This window comes from Sus scrofa, chromosome 1, assembly GCF_054392235.1.
Source record: "Sus scrofa isolate SSC_HxYL_T2T_F1_AM1 chromosome 1, Sscrofa_HxYL_maternal_Yorkshire_Landrace_v2.0, whole genome shotgun sequence".
In the NCBI taxonomy this organism is placed as follows: Eukaryota; Metazoa; Chordata; class Mammalia; order Artiodactyla; family Suidae; genus Sus; species Sus scrofa.
This window is the reverse complement of record NC_139383.1, coordinates 190685991-190707242: the sequence shown is the minus strand read 5'-3', so window position 1 is coordinate 190707242 and position 21252 is coordinate 190685991. Positions and strand designations below refer to the sequence as shown.

Genomic DNA, 21252 nt, shown 5'->3' with positions numbered 1-21252 from the left:
GCAAAAGATGTCATCCTGAATAAACAACACATAACGTGGTCCAGGAAAAACGAAAGTGTTGACTGTCAGAAAGGAGGGATTCCCAGTGTAGCAGCATGCCTGGCATTTACTTCTGACTTGTTCACTTCCTCTTGAGACTCCACCTTCATTACAGGAAGGGAGTAAGAAGTCACAGGGGAAAAGACACGAAAGGTTACTCTTACCAAAAATACCCTGTAAGATGTTAGTAAGATGAAAGGCACCGCTGATTTGGTACTTCCCAGCAGAATGTAATACCAAAACAAAACAGAACAAACAAACGTAGCAGAGAAATAGCTCCCTTCAAAAGAGTCCCCATGCAGCAGACTAACAGAGGCCACAGAGGCACGAACAGAACTTGGCAGAGAAGTTCCTGGAGACTCCTCAGGATACTGTAAAGGGGACAGCAAATGAAATAGAGCTCGTTGCTCTTAAAGTTCTTCCACACTTAACCTGAAGCTGAGGTCACATGTGTAAGGTGACCTCACCTAATGTAAAAGAGCCTTAGTACATTTAAATTCTCTTTACTTCCCTCTCAAATCCACCCTCCATGACTACTGAAACATTTGACACGTTTATTCACTCTTTCAATTTAGTTAAGAAACAGGTACTAGGGCAGGTGTCCTAGATTTACAGTGGTGCTCTACTAGGTGCTAGGAGCAAACAAAATACAGTCTGTATGCTTAAGCTGCTCATTCATCCAGAATGTGGTAGACATATGCAGAAATAACTGCAACTCTGGGGAAAGTGCAGTAATAGAGGTATCAATTACTTACAGCAGCAGTACAAAGGACAGTACGGTTAACTCTGCCTGGGTTGATCAGGGGACATTTTATGAAGGAACCACTGAGTTAACATTTGAGTGATGAATTGGAATCCATTGGACAACCTGTCAGGTGTTCTAGACAGACACATGCAACTGCTTCAGACGTGGTGGTTTCTGTGTTGTGGAAACATAAGGTGTGTGCAGTGAAGGACGTGGAGAGTCTTGGATGCCACATCCATGAGTCAACTGATAGTCTATAGGCAAGGAGAGGATATTAAACAAGTCACTGGGTCAAATCATTTTAGAAAGATTTTGGCAGCAGTCCAGAGGGGGAAAAACATAAGGCAAAGGGATCAGGAAGGAAGCATTAACAACAGTCCAAGCTAGATAGATTGGGGGCAGGGGCCACGGGGAGTTCTGGACTCAAGCAGTAGCAGTGAGAATGGAGAGGAAGGGATGGATTCAGGATCCATTGTGGACTCAGGATAAACAAGAAATAGTCATGTAGGTGTTCCTGGAGCATCCTGGTGGAGTCAGGGCTCTACATCGTGCCCTTGTGCACATCAGAAAGGGTTCCCTTTCTTTAAAATGCTTCTCCCAACTCAGTGATGAAGACCAGATTTCTTAGAACCCACTGAACTGACCCCTCTGCCTGCCCCATGACCAAACCAGCAGTTTAGGGGTAGATGTCACAGAGCCCTCCTGGATAAGAGGCACTTCCTCTTTTCTGGAGTCATTAATGCCAAGGATAAAATAAGACTTCAGCTGCCCCTGAATAAAATCAACACAGACAAGCAGAATCTAGATGCAAAGAGAGAAATCGGAACACTGTCCTGATGATTCAGTTTGAGCCTCTGAAGCCAGCCGTGCCTGAAGCCAACTCCATCCCCTGGACTGTTATATCCCCAGTTATATAACCTAATTACCTTTGTTCTGCTAGTTTGAGGTTGGAGTTCTCTTCCCTGCAGTGGAGCAGGTCCTAACTGGTACAGCCATTAAACTTTTCTGCCTTTCACACTCTACCCCTATCTTACGATCTTCTCAACCACTCCTTTTCCAAAGAAGTAATCTGCTTTTTAAGTCATGATTTTGCCCATAGTACAGCCAAATCATCTTAGCAGTTGATTTACAAGCTTCTTAGAATAATATTGGTCGCTGATCATACTATGGAAATCTCAGCTTATCAAACTACTAAACATCATAAAACCACTCAGAAAGCTAAAATGAAGAAATACAAACCCATTGTGGGAGTGATTTCACTGTGTTACAGAAGCACAGACCCACCACCTTTGCACCTGGAAAATGTTCAGGCTTCCCCCTCTCCATCCCCATAATAGGGTTATTTAGAGTTGAGATGACAAATTGTTGAGAAATTTAATTGCTTAGGAGAGCAGGTGGTTTCTGGGGCAGGACTGACCCCTGCGGTTAAGGGGCTGCCTGAAAAGTGGAGGGGGAGTTACAGTATGTATTAGGTGAGATCTGAGATCTTGAGAGCAAGATTAGGAACAAAAGTTGTAATCTATGAAAGGTTAAAAAACTTCCTTGCTACTTTCCTTGGGTACCGGGAAAAGCCTTCATTTAGTGTAGCATTTTAACTTTGACCTCTTCTATTGTAATTCCCTTTAGTTATACAGCTTTCAGGAAAGCCTGACACCTGGGTCTAGCCTACATGCGTCAGAAAGTGAAGAGGCCAGTGTAAGAAACATACTTGCCCCACTTTGACCCTGCCCACAGGAAGGGAGCAGCATCCTCTGCACTGGGACAGGTCTGGAAGGCCCAGCAGAGCTCAGCAGATAGGGCAGAGCTGGAAAGGCCAGGGAGGGTACCAGCTCTGGAGGGGCCACTGAGAGTAATACTAATGCAAAATAAAACCTCCCCTTCCAGGCATGTGGCAGAGGGGGGCTCTGAAATGGAACAGAGCTGACCCTAAGGGTGCAGACCTTATACGAGATACACGTTTTACTGAACTTTAGATGCAATCATCATGACAGTAAGGGACTTTAAAAGACTGAAGTGAGCCTAGTTTTTTTTTTTTTTAATCACCAGAGTTGAAATTGTCAATTATAATTTATATTCACATCCTATTATTCCAAATAAATGGATAAGATTTTTAAAATTAATTCTTGACTTCTTGTATGGGATATCCAAGGTCCTTATGTTGTGACTATATAGCATCCTAAAACCAAGTTGAGAAAAAAAAATCTAAAATAAGACCATGAATTTTAAAATTTTCTAGAATGATCTCTGACTCTTGCAGGGGCTAATTTATGAAAGATATAAGACAACCATTCACTTACTGCTCCCACAATAGAGACCTTGGTTGATTTTATTTTATTTTATTTTATTTTATTTTTTTACCACTGCATGTACAGCATATGAAAGTTCTGGGGCTGGGGTTTAAATTGGACCTGCAGCTGCAGGCCTATGTCATAGCCACAGCTACACTGGATCTGAGCTGCATCTGTGACCTACACTGCAGCTTGTGGTAACACTGGATCCTTAACCCACTGAGCGAGGCCAGGGATCAAACCCACATCCTCAAAGACACTATGTTGGGTTCTTAACCTGCTGAGCCACAATGGGAACTTCCAAGACCTAGGTTAATTTTAAAGACCTGATTGACAGAAAATTGGCTGTAGTTGTAGGAGAATTAAATTAGCAACAAAGAGGAAACCAGATTAAATGGTGGGGTTGCGTATGGATGGGCTCAGGACTATCAAATTTGATGTCAAGTTCTATCTTATGTGATCATGCTTAATGTGATCAGGGCTAACATAAGACCCAGGCTAATAGCTAATATTGTCACTTGGAGCTTTGCTTTAGATAAAGATCTGTTCCAAGGCCTGTGAAATGTGAGCAGAGAGTAGGATAGTGTGTGTGTGCATAAGGCAGGGTCAAGGCTGTTAAGTAGGTTTGTAATTAATTGATAAAAGGCTGGAGAAATTCTACGACTTTGTCTTACCAGTGTCTCTAGAGCACAGGTATAATTTGCCAGATAGCCTTGAAAAATGAGACAGTTATTCTGTAACAAAAAGAATGGCACTATTGACTCTCCTTCCATGTGGAGCCGGGCAAGGAGAGTGTGACGAGAGAGCCCAGGCCTCTGGCCTGCTTGGCCTTCCCTTGTAGGAATGGGGATGAAATTGCTCCAGTTCATCAGTCGCCCCAGAAGCACATCTCCAAGCCCAGGAGAGTCCCATGACTTCCTGGACTCATCTGTGAGATCCAAGGAAAAAGGTGGCCCAGCCAAGCTGACATATAAAATTAACCCTCACAATGTCTCTGCCCAGAAAAATCAAGAATGTTTAAGAGAGCGCTTGTGTACAGCATTCACCCTAACCCCTCCTGAGATGCACAAAATAAGGTTGTGTCATTGAGCCCTAGTCTCCCATCCTTTCTCCTTCAGAAGAAAAATGCTGTGGTGAAATGAGTTGCTTAGTTTTATTTTCAGTCTGTTCACTTGTATCAGGTGGGTAGGGTGATAGGGGAACTTTTTTTTTTCTTCTGTCATTTTGATATGGTTGCAATTTTTAATTGTATATTAACTATAAGCTTGCATGCAACTTAACTGGGGAAAAATGTGTTTATAATTCCCGCTTTAATTATGGTACTTGCTTAAGGTTTGCTTAAGCCTAGCTCGTTTTTTTAAAAAATCAGTTTTATTGTGGTAGAACTGATGACTTCAAAAATAGACTTTTTAAAACACTCTATGTAGAGATGATATCATATGAAAAGATACTTCATAAACTGAAGTATCACCATCTTGAATATTAAGGAAAGGACACACCTTGGAGACTGGTCTAAAGCACAGGAGCAAAAAGCAGCCTCTTAAGTGTTAGAACTACAAAACAGAAACCGTAAGGCAACAGCTTTGTGGCAGTATTAAGATTATTATAATTATGGGAGTTCCTGTTGTGGCTCAGTGAGTTACGAACACTACTAGTACTCATGAAGACTTGGATTTGATCCCTGGCTCCGCTCAGTGGGTTCAGCATCCAGTGTTGCTCTGAGCTGTGGTGTAGGTCACAGATGTGGCTCGGATCCCACACTGCTATGGCTGTGGTGCAGGCCCAGCAGCTGCAGCTCCAATGTGACTCCTAGCCTGGGAATGTCCATATGCTATGGGTGTGGCTCTAAAAAGCAAAAAAAAAAAAAAGATTATTATAATTATTAGGGAGGCTTGCTAAAGTCAGTCAGTAGCAATTCTCATCTAGTATACGATGTAAATAATAATACTCTAGGAATGCTCAGCTGGCCAGATAACCTGAAGCATGTCAAAGGAAAGACTCTAATAAAAACGAAATACCTTATGTTTGCATGACACGCTAAGGTTTTTAAAGATCTATTGTTTACATTAACCTGATCTGATCTGTGCAAACCACACCATGCTGCAGGAAACAGTTCTCCCCTGAGGCCCAGAAAGGTTCTAGGTTATATGGCTGCAAAGTGGCAGGGAACAGAGCAGACAGATGGGCTTTCTTCTGCACCATCATCAATCTAGGATATTTGTGGGTGCCTGGGGCACATAGTCAGGATGCAGGGGTGGGTGGAGGAGAATGATGGACAAAGCACAAATTGTGGCCATTCTTGCTAATTGGCCCACTTCAAAGAAAACTAGTCAGTTCAAAATGGCATTGCCTGTTTTGATTTCAAGAATTGGCATCATATCACTATGCAGGCCTGCCCAGAACTGGTAAAGACAGAAGAGAAAAAGAGAAGGAATGAACACTTCAACACAATTTACAGACTGCTGCCTTTCTCACCACCACCAACAAAAAAAAATCTCCTGAGCCAGGAGCAATGGAAGTAGAGGAGGGGGAGGGGAGGAGCGATGCTGGTGACAGGTTTTCTCCCCAGAGAGGGAATCACACCCTCAGAGTTGTGAGAAATGATCATGTCTTCCCTATCAAGGCTTTGCACAGATTTTCTGGGAAGCTTGTCACTGACGATAAGATAGAGATGACTGTCCTTTTTGATAGCAAAGCATTTTCTGGAGGGAATGGTATAAATCAATTTTGGGATTAAATTGCAAATTAAAATGAAGATTAAAGATGTGTTGTAAGTTCCCATCGTGGCTCAGCGGAAATGGATCTGACTAGTATCCAAGAGGACGCAGGTTCACTCCCTGGCATCACTCAGTGGGTTAAGGATCTGGCATTGCCATGAGCTGTGGTGTAAGTTACAGCTCTGATCTGACATTGCTGTAGCTGTGGTATGGGCCAGCAGCTGTGGCTCCAGTTGGACCCCTAGCCTGGGAGCTTCCATATGCTGTGGGTGCGACCCTAAAAAGACACACACACACACAAAAAACAATGTGTCATGTGGCTTTATGTGCTGTGTTCACATTTTCAGGAGGTCAGCACAGCCACATAATTGAAAGAGAAAATGTCAGATTTGATTGCAAAAGTGTAAAGGAGTGACATTTTTTGCCTAACTTTCACTCTAGGGTAGGGGTCTTCTCTTCAAAAGAGCAGTGAAGAGTATCTATGCAGCCCCTCTCAGTTTACAAAGTACTTCCATGTGCATCATTGTATTTAAGCTTCACTAAAGCAGATTTATGGGGCCTAACTTACCTACAAGGTAAGATAACTTAAGGTCACAGCTGAGGGCACACACCAGTGGGCTTCTAGCTCAAAGGCCACACTCTGTCCACTACATCACTAAGTGGACCTGTCAGTCTAAAGGTTGATGTGATTTCTTGTTGGCCTTATGTTAAGATGACCGACATCTCAATATGCTTGAGACTGAAGGGTTTTCCAGGACAGGGGAGAGTTCTGGGAAAACTAGTCACCTTATGTTATTATGTTTCCAAAAGTCCTCATAGGAGACACTTCAAGAGTCACATTGAGTGCTAAGATTTTTAAAGAGGACACATCTATATGTGCATGAGATTTGCATATAATTTTCTTCTACTCAATATTTGCAGTTACTTTAAAATTTAACGTTTGGCTTTTCTCCAAAGATTGTCATTTTGACTATTTTTCCTTTCTCATTTTTTCTAACTTCCTCATTGTTGTCTCAAATTCCCAACTGGTACATGGGGAGGAGGGGTGGAAATAAGAACAAAATAAGAAAGTCGGAGTTCCCATCGTGGCGCAGTGGTTAACGAATCTGACTAGGAACCATGAGGTTGCGGGTTTGATCCCTGGCCTTGCTCAGTGGGTTAAGGATCCGGCGTTATTGTGAGCTGTGATGTAGGTCGCAGACGAGACTCGGATCCCGAGTTGCTGTGGCTCTGGTGTAGGCCGGCGGCTACAGCTCTGATTGGACCCCTAGCCTGAGAACCTCCATATGCCACTCCCTTGAGTGCGGCCCTATAAATTAAAAAAAAAAAAAAAAGGCTTTGCCTCCCATTTTTTAATTTTTTTTTTTTTTTTTTTTTGGTCTTTTTAGGGCTGTGCCTATGGCATATGGAGGTTCCCAGGCTAGGGGTCCAATCGGAGCTACAGCTGCCAGCCTACACCACGGCCACAGCAACTCAGGATCCAAGCCTCCTCTGTGACCTATACCACAGCTCAGGGCAATGCCGGATCTCTAACCCGCTGCACAAGGCCACAGATTGAACCTGCATCCTCATGGATTCTAGTCAGATTTGTTTCTTCTGGGCCACAATGGGGACTGTCTCCTATTTCTAAAATGTGGTTTTGGTTGCAGTGTGTTGAGGACTAATCTGTAATAGTCATTATCAAACTTGACAGTGGTGGTGGACAGCCTCTAAGACAGCCCCCAAAGATTCCTGCCTCTCAATATGGATAATTTCTCTTAGTCTGGATTTGGATTTGTCTTAAAAAGTCTCAGTCTCTCTTTCTCTCTCTCCCTCTCTCTCTCTCTCTCTCTCTCTCTCTCTCTCTCTCTCTCACACACACACACACACACACACACACACACCCTAGCTTGGGGGAAAATCCAGCAGAGCCATGTGATGGGGAACCAATGTTTTCAGCTAAAAGTCAAAAAAGACCTGATTGACAGCAGCTTCTCCAGCACAGGCACAGTCTGGAAGTGTTTGCAGCCTGAACCAACACCTTGATTACAGCATCATGAGAACCCCTTAGCCAGAATCCCAAAGCTAAGTCAATCCCACCTTCCTGATGTATAGGAACTTTGGGATAATCAGTGTTGGTTGTTTTTAGCTTCTGTGTTTTAGGGATATTTGTTAGGAAGCAATAGATAACATACAAATATGCATCAGAAGCACCTAGATTCTTGGTAAAATGTGTATTTCTGGGTCTTACCACATTCAGTGGATGTGGCCTGAAGTCTTTGCCTTTTCGCCAGGAATCCCAGGAGAATCAGAAGTGAAAACTTTCTGTATGAGCACACACAGCAAAAATAAACACTCCCTGGAAAGGCCTGGGGGGAGAGAAGACTAAGGGGAGTATGGTTGCCAGATAACTTACAGGACACCCAGTTCTATTTGAATTTCAGATAAATAACAAAAAAATGTTTTAGTATAAGCATGCCCCTTGCAGTGTTGGGGACATATTTATACCAAAACATATTTGTTATCTGAAATTCAAATTTAACTGCGTGGTCTGTATTTCTATTTGTTAAAAACTATCTAGAAGGAAAGCCCCACCCAAGTGATGGCCCAGACGGAAATAAAGTGGTGCCTTCTTTTCACAGATGGCAGGATTTTAATCCCTGAGGGATGAGGGGTTTAAAGGTGCTTGGCTGGGCCCTGCCCCTCTTCCACCTGGAAGGCAGACTGCAGACTTAGGGCCCTTAAAATGTTTCTTTGGAGGGTTGGGGTTGGGGGAGGAGTGGTGTGGAGTAGGAGGATGGAGAACTGCTCTGGAAGCCCTCCTCCACGGCCCCGCCCACTCCGAGATGCTGGTGGATCCAAGGAGAGAACAGGATGCAGGGTTGGGTCCAGCCCCTGGTGGCCCAGTGCACCCAGCTCCCTGGAGAAGTTGGTCATGTCTGTGTAGATGTCCCTGCCTGATGGGTTCTACACATGGTGCTGGGAACAAGCTTCTCTGGGTGCAGATGGCATCAGGTTCTTCCAGAGCAGTGAATGAATGCCAGTCTTCCCCCACACCCCTCCAGGAACTCAGATGAATGCAGCTGCTCATAATAAATGTGTGCCTTTCTCATTCTGAGTATGTCTGAGTCTCTGACGAGTTGTATTTATTGTAGCTCTCAGCCTTGTAAAGAGGAGGATGGTTTCAAAGACATTCCCTAATGACTGAGGTTTTAAGAACTCTGGCTTTCACTTCTGTATATGCTTTATTGTCACAGGGAACCGTCTTAATTTTGATGTGTTTATTTTCAACTATGAAACATCTTCAAAGAGATGGGGAATGAATGAGAATATGTGTGGGAGAGAAACGGGGAGAGAGAGAGAGCTTGGCTGGGTAGACTGAAACGTTTAAGGCAGGGATGGAAGAGAATGGCGCAGAAAATGTGCAGCTGCAGTAGAATCAGAGCCTTAAATAAGTGCTTTGAAACCAGACACCAAAAGTGAGGTCACGTCATTCCGAGCTCTGGTTCAGCCTTGCCCAGCGGCCTGACGCAAGCTGAAAAGCCACAGGAGGGGAACTCAGCTGAATCTCTCTCCTGAGTGAAACTGTGGAGGGGGCTGAGTTTTTTTTTTTTTTTTTTTTTTTTAGAGGAAGGGAGGAGGTTTAAATCAAATGTACAGAATGTGTTCCCTGGAGGCTCTCAAGGTCTCTAAGCACCTTCACAAGCTGCTTCATAAAACCAGCATGGCCAACACAAAACAAATTTGCAAAGTAGAAGGCCAAGGATGATGTTGCCATTTCATACTTTGTATATCAGGGAGAACCCCACAGGAATTGCTCAGTTCCAGGACCACCACCCCAAATGCGGCTGACTTTGGGGGAAAATGCAATTGACTCTAGACTACAGATGGTTTAAAGCTGGAAGGGGCCTTACCCATCCAGTCCAGGTTCCTCTTTTACAGAGAAGAATCTAGGCTCCCACTTTGGCCTTCCGTTTGGTTCTCTCTGGGTATTTGAAAAATTAATAGCTACCTCAAAGATTTATTGTGAGCATTCATGTAACGATGTATATAAAGCACTTGGTACTTAGTAACTGGGATCTGTTATTATTATTTCACCAGGTCTTTGTATTTAGGCATGTGGCAGTGTTAAGGTCAGAGGGGAGTATTTCAGCATAGGTTAAACAAAACAAAACAAAAAAGAGCCCAGCTTCCTGAGACAGGGTTCATATCTTTGTAGTCTTTTAGCTTGGAAAGAACCACTGCACCATTTAATTCAATTCCTTTGTTTTAGAGCTGATGAAACTCAGGTATAGACAGGTAAGGGCTTGCTCAGGATCCTCCAACTACCTCCTTTTCTGGAACCCCATATCCTGCCAGCAAGGCAGGGAAACTGCCATGTCCTAGAAACTCGACTGAGAGGGTATCTCTTTTCTGCAGGAGCAGATGGGAATTTCTGACACATCAATTCCAATGCTCTGTTGGATTCTTTCAAGCACTGCCACTGCCGCCACCACCAAGGTAAATGAGTGAAAGTGCTACATTCTCAACTCCTGAGAGAAGAGGGAGTAATTAAGTACAAAGGCAAGTCTGGGTTTGAAATTAATGACTGTGGGATTCTGAAATGATTTTGAGATAAAATGAATAGTTTACATTAATTTGCATTGCAGTAGACAACATGGCTAGGAAAAACTGCTCTGTTGAATTTAGGAGACAAAGATCATGTCCATTATTTTCATTCTCGGCCTCAGGGAGCTTGGAGAGGGAGGAGCAGTGAGAGATTTAAAGCTTTTAATGCTCACTGTTCAGAAATATGATTTTTTTTTCTGAAACAGATTAGCTTTTAAGGATATAGTAACATTGGTTAAGTAGTGGTATGTATTTTGTCTGTTTACTTTTTTCATCATCATGGCAAATTTAGGAGATAGGTGCTGGAATTATGTCCATTTCACAGATTAGAAAAGTAAGACCAGAGAGTAACTTAGTCAAAGTCAAATAGCTAATACATGATCATCACCAAGACCCAATCTTGGAAGCTGGCTGTGGAGCCTTTCTCTTAACTCACTATGCTCTATCGCCTTGAGAGAGTTAAGGTACCAAACCCAAGAGACTAGAAACTATTTTGACGTCCCTCATGAGAATATGCTTTTCATCACATTACTGTTCCAAGGTTAAGTGTATGGAGCTGAACCTCATGGTCTCTAATGCACTGGTCCAGCTGCTTCCACCATACTCTTGGTCTGGAAATTCCCTGGAAACATAGGTGGAATCTTTTTCTTTATATACTCTCCCGTATTCACCCCTTAGTTTACACTGCTGGATGAAAATTAGAACCCAGCTGTTTTTCAGCCCACAAATGGCTTAAGAGCTCAGCACCAAACTCAGTATTATAGATTTTTCAAAAGCATACAACCCATCCCCAAGAAGCCATCCGTACCAGCTTAAAGGGAGTAGGATATTTCAGTGAGGAGGATAATGAAGGGACGCGATGGTAGCAATTCTATTCCATTTTTTTTCCTGAGGGTATAAGGAGGCACCAAGATCTTAATCCCCTTTCTCTTTATTTTGACTTGGAGATGATGGCACCATCGCTTCTTAGACCAACATAGATAAAATCTATAATAAACCCAATAAAAGTAAATACATGGAGAGGAGGCACTTACCAGTAATTTAGTTTGAATAAATGAGTGAATGCTTTGATACCTTTTTATATACAAGGAAGCAACTATATGCTACACATACTGTACAGGCTGTACCCACTCCTTTTTCACTTAAGGTATCTTGTAACACATTCCGTATTGAATATTATCACGTACAGATTTACCTCATTCTCTCTCATGACTTTATAAAATCTAAATTTTGGTTGTATCAGAGTTTATTTGACTATCATCTGTTAAAGAACATTTTAATTGTCAGGTCCTGTGCTCTTCCAAATGATGCTGAAAGAAATGTTTACACATATATGTGTGTATTTTTGTTTTGGCTTCACTTTTTTGTTGTTATTGTTAACATTATTATACATGGGGGAGGAATCCTAGAAGTGAAACTGTTAGGTCAAAGAGATTTGTTTTTAAATTTTAATCACTGTTTCCAAACTATCCTACAAAAAGGCTGTACCAGCTTGTTTTCAATGAGAAGGAGTTTGAAAGGCTGAGTCTAGCACCTTTGTTATCCAACTAGATTTTCATATAAAATATGAAAGCTTTGGGAGTTCCTATTGTGGCCCAGTGGGTTAAGAACCCGGTTAGTATCCATGAGGATGTGGGTTCAATCCCTGACCTCACTCCAGCATTGCTGAGATGTAGGTTGCAGATGCAGCTCAGATCAGGCATTGCTGTGTATGTGGCATAGACCAAAAGCTGCATCTCCAATTCAACTAGCCTAGGAACTTTAGTATGCTGTAGGTGCAGCCATAAGAAAGGGGGAAAAAAAAAAAAAAGACTTCCCATCATGGTGCAGCAGAAATGAATCTGAGTAGGAACCATGAGGTTGCAGGTTCGATCCCTGGCCTCGCTCAGTGGGTTAAGTAAGGATCTGGAGTTGCCATGAGCTGTGGTATAGGTCACAGACAGGGCTCAGATCTGGAGTTGCTGTGGCTGTGGTGTAGGCCAGCAGCAACAGCTCCGACTGGACCCTTAGCCTGGGAACTGCCATATGATGCGGGTACAGCCCTAAAAAGCCAAAAAAGACCCCAAAAAAGGAAAAAGAAAATCAGACTTGTGGTCCCCTTGTAAATTTCATTGCTTTTCCAAATACTCATTCATAGCCATGCACATCTATTCTTTCCTCTCTTTGCCCTCCATATTTTAAAAAACCCAGATCTTTGCTGTGTGGTATGACAGGTAAGTCAGGTGATGATGAGTAGTAATCAGAAATGGAGTGGACGCATTTGTCAGAATTTTTGGAATTGCTCTGTGGGCTGAAGGCTGGGAGTCTGGTAGACCCCTGGCAGTGACACTCTCCTGCAAAGAGAAGAATCAGGTGTGGCTTTTGTGTCTGGTAACTGGCAACTGGTCACTTGTGTAGGACATTTACCATGTTTCACTGAGACCTCCTAACGCCATACTCTTCTATCTACACCCAGGTTGGTAAAGGGAATATCTATGATTCAAGCTTGTACACTTTCCTGATTATGTCAGATAAGCACCCAGAACTCATCTCTATGAACTCCACCTTCCCCTCTGAAATGCACATCTTATACAGAGGGCCAACAAACACATGAAAAAATGCTCAACATCGCTGATTATAAGAGAAATGCAAATCAAAACTACCATGAGATATCACCTCACACCAGTCAGAATGGCCATCATTAATAAATCCACAAACAATAAGTGCTGGAGGGGCTGTGGAGAAAAGGGAACCCTCCTGCACTGCTGGTGGGAATGTAAACTGGTACAGCCACTATGGAGAACAGTTTGGAGATACCTTAGAAATCTATACATAGAACTTCCATATGACCCTGCAATCCCACTCTTGGGCATCTATCCGGACAAAGCTCTACTTAAAAGAGACACTTGCACCCGCATGTTCATTGCAGCACTATTCACAATAGCCAGGACATGGAAACAATCCAAATGTCCATCGACAGATGATTGGATTCGGAAGAGGTGGTATATATACACAATGGAATACTACTCAGCCATAAAAAAGGATGACATAATGCCATTTGTAGCAACATGGATGGAACTAGAGAATCTCATACTGAGTGAAATGAGCCAGAAAGACAAAGAAAAATACCATATGATATCACTTATAACTGGAATCTAATATCCAGCACAAATGAACATCTCCTCCGAAAAGAAAATCATGGACTTGGAGAAGAGACTTGTGGCTGCCTGATGGGAGGGGGAGGGAGTGGGAGGGATCGGGAGCTTGGGCGTATCAGACACAACCTAGAATAGATTTACAAGGAGATCCTGCTGAATAGCATTGAGAACTATGTCTAGATACTCATGTTGCAACAGAAGAAAGGGTGGGGGAAAAGCTGTAATTGCAATGTATACATATAAGGATAACCTGACCCCCTTGCTGTACAGTGGGAAAATAAAAATAAAAAAATAAATAAATAAAATAAAATAAAATATCTAAGGTTATTTCACACAGAAAAAAAAAAGAAATGCACATCTTTTTTTAAGCATTTTTAAAATTGAAGTATAGTTAATTTACAATATTGTATTAGTTTCAGGTGTGCAGCAGAGTGATTCAGTTATACGTGTATGTGTGTATGTATTTGGGGCCAGGGATTGAACCCACGCCACAGCAGTGACAAGGCCGGATACTTAACCCTCTGAGTTGCCAGGGAACTCCTATTTGTAGGCTTTTTAATAATGGCCATTCTGACTTTCACAATGGTGTGAAGCAGTACCTCACTGTAATATTGATTTGCATGAAATGTACATCTTAAGGTGTGCATTCCTAGGTCAGGTTAGACTGAAGTTACTTGACTTTCTTCATCCAAGGCACCTGAGAATCCAGCAATTCCATTGACTCGTAGGTAATAAACACCCTGGGGCTTTCTGTCCTCACTTGAAGTTGTACAGCAGTAGGGAAACAGACTGGCTATAGACTCGTCATGGGAGATTAAAGCTGTTGGCCGTGGTAAGTGCTGTAGCTTAGCTCTCAACTTTCTGTGGAAGTTTCATCCTCACCCTTCATTACTATGAATGGTAACAAGTCAACCGCATTACAACCTACTCTGGACCTGGTATGATTTTACTGCATCCTCTCAAGGCGCCCGCAGGTGACACTGATCAAAACTCATATTTAGATGCTAGAAAATAATTTCCTACTGCACCAGACCTATATCATTCTATTAAGAAAATGTTCTAGGAGTTCCCTGGTGGCACAGTGGGTTAAGGACCTGGTGTTGCTACTGCTGTGGCTTGGGTTCAATCCCTGGCCCAAGAGCTAATGCATGTCACAGGTGCAGCCGAAAAAAAACAAACCAAACCAAAAAAACAAAACCAAAATGTGCTTTGTGTCTACTCCAAGTTCAATTCTGAGCCAGGCACTGAAATATAAAGTATTGGACACAGGCAAATTGCAGCAGAAAAGAGCAGATGCAGAGAATAGCTTGGAAGCTGTTACTCCTACCCAGGAGGGAGCTGGCAAAGGCCTGGGCTAGGGTAGCACTAGCCTAAGGCAGCAGAGAAGCAGCAGCCTGGGAGTCACCAAAGGAAGCATAAATCAGGCTGAGCAGCACCGCCAAGAGCAAAGAACTCAGGTTGGTTCTGATCTCTGCCTTACGGCTGTGTGGCCCCACAGCCCTGGATCATTCTGAGTTTGGTTTTTCAGCTGTGAAATTGAGACAGTAATACTTTCCCTGACTCACTGGATTATTGAGAAGATCAGTGAGTTAGGATCCAGCCCCTGGTCTGCCTCATCATTGTGAGGGCTCAAAAATGTGTGTTCCCTTCCTCACCTATCCAGATCTATAACTCCCCCCCACCCCTGATCTTGTGCTCAGAGATTGACTATAGAGGCCAAGCAGTGACGTCTTTCTAGGGGATTCTGTTAAGCAGATGGAGAAGGTTAGAAAGGGGAACTCTTTAGAAGGGGGAGCTAGGTTGATGTTTTTAATTCCAGAGTTTGACGCGATGGTGGTATAGTCATGTTGATGGCTAGAAACCCAAAGGCCGAGAGCTGGCAGCAGAGGACAGGGATGCAGGAGTCCTGAGCTGGGACACCAGGGTCATTCAGCCCACATGTCTCTGAGTTCCTAGAAGAGGCAGCAGCAGCCATGGTTGAGGTAAGCAAGCCAACCTGAGACCTTTGAAGACCCTGAAGAGGAACTCAACATCGCATCACAGTCCAGACCTTGCGGAACCCATGGAAAACTAGACACCCAGCTGAAGGTACCAGCACCACACCACTCTCCTGGCTGCTTGGTTACAGATTTCCATCCATTGTTTTTTTTTTTTTTCTGTTTGTTTTGTTTTTCATTTTTTTAGGGCCGCACCCAAGGCATATGGAAGTTCCCAGGCTAGGGGTTGAATTGGAGCTACACCTGCCACAGACACAGCAATGCCAGATCCGAGCTGCATCTGCAACCTGCACCACAGCTCACAGCAAAGCTGGATGCTTAACTCCTCTGAGCGAGGCCAGGGATCGAACCTGCATCCTCATGGATTCTAGTCCAATTTTTAACCAACTGAGCCAGAGTGGGAACTCCCTCCATCTGTTGTTGAGTTGACAAGAATGAAGAGACTAGGGTCCAAACCCACTGCTTCTGCTTTCATTGCACATCAAAGTGTGCCTGTGGGTCCCCTGGATTAAGTCCCAGAAATAGGTGTATTTTATTCAGTTGTGTATATCAAACAGGTTTCCTGCTGAGCTAGGGCCAGAAACAAAAAAATCATTCTGTTCATTTAGTGGGTTCCTCCCAGAGGCCAAGCACCTGGCTCCCACAGGCATCTCTATGTTTGAGAACCGGCATTGAAGGAGGTCGTGGGAAACTGAGAGAGGGAAAGAAGTGCCCAGACCATCCCCCAGGAGCCTCTGCTGATAAGCTGGCTGGCACGATGCTGGATCTTGATTACACCATTGGTCTCAGGTAAGAGATCCCCCAGCCGCCAACTCCCTTGAAGACAATCGGGTTCAGTCATGACTCCTGACAGCAGCTGATGTCAACAGAAGGGGCAGCCCAGTTAGAGCGCAGGGCTACCACTTCCTAGGCAAGTTAGTCTCCCTGAGCCTCAGTCTCCTCCTTTATACAGCAGCACAGAGATAGCCCAGCTTTGTGGCAAGGCTCAGTGAGCCACAGGAAAGCATTCTGTATGATGGGAAACTCAGTGAAGACAGTAATTAGTGCTGAATTCCAGGCCCATCGTGTTTGCCCTGAGGGAAACTGAGTCATCCCTCTGCTCAGAATCAGCAGTAGGGAAGGCTACTGGGAGAAAGTGGAATTTCTTTCCCATTCGCAGTGGGTTGAATTGCAGCCCCGCCACCCAAATACATCCAAATTCTATCATCCCCACCCCTATGCTCCACAAACCCGCGACCTTATTTGGAAATAGAATCCTTGCAAATGTGATTAAGTGAAGGATCTTGAGATAAAATCATCCTGGATCCAGGGTGGGCCCAAGATCCAGTGACTGCCCTTATGAGGGAAAGGAGAGGCAGAGATTGGAGCAATTTGTCTACAAACCTAGGAGCCCCAAAGGTGGTCCGGAGTCACTAGAAGCCAGGAGAGAAGCATGCAACAGATTCTTCCTCAGACCTTCCGGGAGGAACCAGCCCCACTGATACCCTGATTTCAGACTTCTGTTCTCCAGAACAGTGGAAGAATAGATGTCTGTTGTTGTATAGAAGTCAGTAAGTTTATTAATTTATTACACCAGCCCTAGGAAATTAATAAACCGTTCAAGTCAAGAAGCCTTGGCAGGTAAGTTTGCTGAGTCACCTGGGCTGTCCACCCCCATCCATCTGTCCCTGAGGGCCGAGGTCTCCCTCAGCTTCTGCTGATGCCTTCGGCAGTTTTTGCACTCTTTCTAAGAAGTTACAGTGAGTTCCACTTGATTCCAAATCACATTTAAGCCCATTCTTACAGGCTTCAAAGTTTTGGTCTTGAGGGAAAGGCCTGGACAGTCTCATTATCTGGAACCATCAAATTGATCTTACTTGGTAATAAACACCACAGATGTGTGATAGCTGACCAGGCAAACAGGGCGCCTGAGGATCTGTCCTCCCTAGCTTGCTGCTTAGAGCGTGAATCTCAAGCTTTAGGGCACATAGAATCACATGGAAGCCTTGTGAAAATGCAGATCACTGGCCCTCTTTGCTTCATTCCCCTCTCCCCCAACTAGCTTCTGATTCAGTAGGTCTGGGTTGGGGCCAGAAACTCTCAGGTCTAACAGACTCCCAGGTGATGCCAATGCTTCTGGACCTGACTACACCTGAAAACAGTAAGAGCTCAGAGCCGTGGTTCTCAAACTTTGCTAGACATGGGGATGACCTGGGCAGCTTCTAAAAACCCCATGCCTGGGCTGTGGCCCATGTGTATTAAATCAGAATCTCTGAAGGTAGATCCTGAGCATCAGTAATTTTTTCCCTTTCTTTTCTTTTCTTTTTAGGGCCACACCTGTGGCACATGGTAGTTCCCAGGCTAGGGGTTGAATCATGGCTGCAGCTGCCAACCTACGCCACAGCCACAGCAAGGTGGCATCTGAGCCACATCTATGACCTACACCACAGCACATAGTGAGGCCAGGGATCGAACCGATGTCCTCATGGATACTAATCAGGTTCGTTACCACTAAACTATGATGGGAATTCCTGCATCAGTAATTTTTAAAGCTCCTCAGGCAATTTTGATACACAATCGAATTGACATTCAGGGGGCTCAGAGGTAGAAGAGAAGTTGGGAGAGATGCCTCTCTCACAGCCCAGCCTGGCGCGCCCCACTCTGGGAGCACAGGAAGGAAGGATACAGAAGCTGGGGTCCTGAGGAAGTATCATCGCCCTGTGGCCACAGCCTAAGAGTGCCATCCAGGACCCAGGAAGAGGCTGAGTCTATAGCTGGGCTCCCACAGGCCTGGGCAGAGACCTCTTTCTGGCACTTTACTTGCTTCATGAATCTGATCAAGTTGCTTCACTTCTCTTGGCTCTGCTTTCCTTATCTGTAAAATGTGGGTAATAAAAATACCTACCTCAAAGTGAAACTGTATAAGATTAAAGGAAAAACTATAGAGTTTAAGTGCCTGGCCCAGGTGCTGTAAATGACAGACACTCAGCCTATGCTCATCGCCCTTCTGCTCGTTTCCTCCTCATTCTCTCACTCGAACCGACAAACTGACGTGGAGAAACAGAGGCCTGGGGGCTGTCCCTTTGTTTCTACTTTCACTACCAGAGGTCAGGACCTAACATCTTAGTCACACTGTTTTTGCTATTAAAGATCTTTGGGACTCCTTCTTTTTTGTTATTTTATTCTTCCAAGATTTCTTTTAAATATACATAGCTATCCCCCTTTCCAAGTGGAAGTATACTTTATACCTTTTGTCCACTTTCCTTTTTCCACTTAACTTTATGTCCTGACTGTGACTCCATAGCAATGTTTGGAAATAGTATCTGTCTTCCTCCACAGAGCTGCAGTTGTGTGTGTGGTTATAGCAGTTTATTCACTTAGTTCTCTATGCATGGCCACTAGGGTTGTTATTAGCCCTTTTCTGTTACAGCAGGGCAGCAATGAACGTGCTTGTGCACGTTTTTCATATTTTACCAGCATATCTTTGGGAGAGATTCCTAGTGCACTTCTGTTCTGTGGCCTCACTTCTGCTCTGGAGCCCCTCTGCCTGGCTATGAGATGCTGAAATGCTAACTCCAGCCTCCATACCTCCTTTCCATTGGATTGATTGGCCAGGCCTGTAGAAAGGGCGACAGGAAGGCGGCCTTGCTTCATTTTTGTCCCCCAGTCTCACACTACAGCGGCTTACCTCAGGGACCTGATTCCTAACCAGAACTCCAGCTGGAAAGGAATCCGAGAAGTGCAGTTTTCCGTTTTCTTGTCGCTGCCACACAGGACAGCTTGAAGAAGTGGGCTGGGTGCCAGTCACCACATCCAGCTCCCCACTTCATTCCTTCGTTACACACATGAGGAAATCGAGGTTTGGGAGGGCTGTGTTCCTTGCTGTGGCTCCCAGCACTGGTTCATGGCTAGCAGCTCCAGTGTTTCCCCTCACCTTCCAGGCCAGTGGGGGTCCTTGTGAAATGGAGTTTTATTGAATCAAATAACTTAGAAAAGCAGAAGCCACTCCATACCCTGTGAACTTTTACTTTCCTCTATAAAACAAAATACCGCCCAAGACATTTTTGGAGGTATTCTTATAATCATTTAGTAACTGTTGTGGGCTGAATTATGGACTTCCCCCAATTTATATGTTGAAGTCCTAACTTCTGGTACCTGAGAACATGACTGGTTTGGAAACTGGGAGTTTATAGAGATGCTTAAGTTAAAATGAGGTCTAATCCAGTATGACTAGTGTCTTTACAGAATGAGGTGTGGACACAGATGGGCTGAAGCAAGATGCTGTGAAGATGCAGGGAGAAGGTGGCTGTCTGTAAGCCAAGGAGAGGGGCCTCAGAGGACACCAGCCCTGCCGGCGCCTTGACCTCAGACTTCCCAGCATCCATTACTGTGAGAATAAACTTCTGTTGTTTAAGCGACACTGTCTCCTGTACTTGTTACAGTAGCCCTAGCAAGCTCATGCAGTACTGAGGTCTGATGAGAGAGAAGAAACATGCTTTGGTAGGAGACTAATGTCTCTCCAGTAAGCTGATCCCCTCAGTGTTTCTCACCATATGCCTTTCTCCAGCTGCCCTACCTCTTGATGCTTCCGCCAAGCCAGATACTCTCTAGCATCTTACCCTGTGAGCAGAAGTTTTTTGGGAAAGTGCTTCCTCCATCTTGCACAGTTCGGGAGTCTCTGGAGTGGCGAATCGGCTGCAGTTTTAAATGGTGACAGCCACCAGGCTCCACAGAAAGACCAGCCAAGCCCCTGAGAACTCTCACCTCATTGGGCACTCAGTGAGGACTGTCCCTCGCTTTTCTAACCCACCCTCCCTGGGAGCTGCGGCAATCTGGCCCTGAATGTAATTTCTCCCCATTTTCATTGGAGGTAAATGTGGCATGCAAAATGCATTTTTAGTGACTGAGATCTGCATTTAAGCATTTTTTCCCATCTTTGCTGGGTCATTAAGCCTTTAAATTCATCAATATTTCAATGATTTTTGTAGTCTAGTGATGAATAGAGTTGTTTAGGTTTTCATTCTCTCCATGCTCCCTTGCCTGTAAGATGCTTCAGCAAGAGCTCACCAAAGGGTAACTGAACACATGTGCTGTTCTGAATGGATTCTTTCCTGGCAGCCCAACTCCAGCAGATCGCATCACACCCAGGCTCAGGATCTAAGGACTGTGAGGATGGTTCCAGTGACCCTTGGAAGTCCAGTCAGAAGTTGGCATGTCATAGAGACCGTGACACCATTTCTACCAGGACCACCTTCACTCCTGCCCCTCCTCCCCCAGCCCCGCCCCCAGTGTTAGCACAGAGTCTTGTCTCTACACTGGATCCCCAGGTGAAGGACTGGCCTGTGTCTTAGGGGCTGTGCTAGAGCTGCACTAAGTCTGGCTGGTTCTTTGATGAGAAGGAGGCGGGAGCCAAGACCCACCAGGAACAGCAGATTCATGTCCCTTCACTGAGTGGAATAGCAGGCAGAATTGTCGGCATGATATAAACAACTCTTTCTCTCTGTTAATTTTACTTTTGTTGAACACATGGCAATTTACAGCATGGCTGGACACAATATGGCAGATAGAGCTGCAGATTGGAGTTGCAAAGTCAGTTCAGCCACAAGCATTTTGGAGAATGCTAAGGCAAAGGGACATAGGTCAGAGACTTTTTTCTTTTTATTTGTTTCCACTTGGTCCAAGGCTTGGGCAAGGGCTCCAGGGTAGTTTAAAAGCTGCCCAGTGGCTGCAGCATGAGGCACAGGCAGAAGACCTGACACTGGA

General features: G+C 44.4%; 1 protein-coding gene across 2 annotated transcripts in view; it reads left to right on the top strand.

Moving 5' to 3' along the window:
• VCPKMT (valosin containing protein lysine methyltransferase) overlaps positions 1–19907 on the top strand; it is a 33473-nt gene extending 13566 nt beyond the window's left edge. For both annotated transcript variants that reach the window (XR_014818635.1, XR_014818636.1), the window contains 2 exons: positions 10188–10268; positions 15333–19907. The gene's annotated coding sequence lies outside the window, so the exon portion shown is untranslated. The remainder of the gene's footprint in view (positions 1–10187; positions 10269–15332) is intronic.
• Positions 19908–21252: the final 1345 nt, after the last annotated feature.